Genomic DNA, 2,536 nt, shown 5'->3' with positions numbered 1-2,536 from the left:
TACCTTTGTTTGTTTTGTACCAATTTCTGTTTAATGATATTAACTTATGCAAGGAAAGTTAAAGGTATCCAACACTTTTTGGTTTTCTGTTAATTGAGACAGCATAGGCAGCTGAATATCCTGAACAAGGCCATTCATTCACACTCACTCTCTATCTGTCGTGTAATGCACTGAAACCACACCTCCCTATCCGCATCCAGGCCCCACATACCTTTCTATGGGTTTCCCCAGACATTTCACATGTCCTGGTTCAGTTCACTGAGAGCACGTTGACCCCAGTGCACCACATTGTTTCAGTTCACTCTATTTCTTGCATGCTTTTCACCCTCCTGTATGTTCAGGCCCCAATCAATCAAAATCTTTTTCACTCCATCCCTCCACATCCAAATTGGTCTCCCATTTCTTGTTCCTCCACCTCTGACACATATATACTCTTTGTCAACCATTTCTCACTCATTCTCTCCATATGTCCAAACCATTTCAACTCACCCTCTTCTGATCTCTCACCCACACTCTTTTTATTACCACACATCTCTCTTACCCTTTCATCACTTACTTGATCAAACCACATCCACCTTCCTCTATACAACCCTGTACAAGCCCATGCCTCACCTCCAACATACCCATTTTTGCTCTGAGATAACGTTCTTCATAGCTGCCAGCAGTTTTGACCCTTCCCCCACCCTGTGACTCACTTTCGCCCCTATGGTTCGATTCAGTGCCAAGGTCACTCACAGATATCTAAAACACTTTACTTCCTCGGATTTCTCCCCATTCAAACTTACACCCCCAACTAACTTGTCCCTCAACCCTGCTGAACCTAATAATCTTCCTCTTATTCACATTTATTTTCAACTTTCTCCTTTCACACACTTTTCCAAATTTAGTCACCAACTTCTGCAGTTTCTCACTCGAATCAGCCACCAGTGCTGTATCATCGATGAACAACAACTGACTCACTTCCCAGGCCCTCTCTTCCCCAACATACTGCATACTCGCCCCTCTTTCCAAAACTCCTGCATTTACCTCCCTAACCACCCAATCCATAAACAGATTAAACAACCATGGGGACATCATATTGGTAACCATTCACTCTCTTCTGTTCCTACTCGTACACATGCTTTACATCCTTGATTAAAACTTTTTACTGCTTCTAGCAGTTTACCACACTCTTAAGATCTTCCACAAAGCATCTCAGTCAACCCTACTGTATACCTTCTCCAGATCTTTAAATGCTACATACAAATCTATCTGTTTTTCTAAGCATTTCTTTCACATTCTTTAAAGCAAACTTCCAATCCACACATCCTCTACCACTTTTGAAACCACACTGCTCCTCCCCAATCTGATGCTCTATACATTCCTTCACCCTCTCAATCAACACCCTCCCATACAATTTTCTAGGGATACTCAACAAACTTATACCTCTGTAGTGTGAACACTCACATTTTTCCCCTTTGCCTTTGTACAATTGCACTTGCATACATGTCACCATCAATGCTACTTCTTGTGGGGTGGGGTAGCGACAGGAATGGACAAAGGCAAGCAAGTTTGAATATGTGATATTTTACATGATGACTTCTCTATTCAGCTTTATTTCTCATAAATGTTTTGTTTTTTATCCAGACTCAGGTTCTAAGTAATAATCAACACAATTGAGTTTCTTCATGTTTGATTTTGTTGCCAATGTTAATGGATATGACGTCCAAATGTCTGCAACATTATCATGCTTTTTTCACGAGAGGTCACATCTTTACATGCCATAACAGCTTTTTTGAAGCTAACAACTGTTCTCCCCTCAGCGAGTATACTGGATGGCTCAGTGGTTGTCACCTGAGGGCAGCATAGGCGCAGTTGAAGTATAAGATGGATATACACGATGAGTAATTAGGAATGATAGCCTTCGTGAACTGGTTGCATTCATAACGTACGATTAATATAAACATCTAACAGCTGTTTGTAAGAAATGATATGGATAACACATCCAACAAATTCAACTATTCCACACACTTAAGTTGCAGAGTGATCAGCCTTCTGTGCCAACATTGTATTCATGCTATATCATTACAATATTGGTTTCTGATTTCATATGGTGCAAATTTACCTCGATTTACTGTTGGCTTTCCTTTGCATTTATCAATATGGTAGATACTGCAAAGGTGAAGTTTATTCATATGTAAATTTGTGCTTTTCCAAACATGACAAACAGGTGTCAGTAGAAATGGCAAAGCATGTTTATTTTCATTACTAGTCATATCTACTCACACTTATACATACATACAAACATACTCAAACATGCACACAGACTCTGCCATGCTCTCAAGCTCACATTTCAGACCCATACTCAGTGGCCAGTCCAACCTCCGCCCATCTCAATTACTTCCCGCAGGCATTCGGGAACAGAAACCATGTGCTTTCTCCTGAGGATCTACCACTACCTATTGGCGTGCAGTACCAGTTGATCCGATGTTCGTTCCTGTACTGGTTCCCATGCATTAACAATATTTGCCCATTTGTTCTCAATGGGATTGAGATC

The sequence above is a fragment of the Panulirus ornatus genome, chromosome 37 (assembly GCF_036320965.1).
Source record: "Panulirus ornatus isolate Po-2019 chromosome 37, ASM3632096v1, whole genome shotgun sequence".
Lineage (NCBI taxonomy): Eukaryota > Metazoa > Arthropoda > Malacostraca > Decapoda > Palinuridae > Panulirus > Panulirus ornatus.
Note: the sequence above shows the minus strand (reverse complement) of the source record.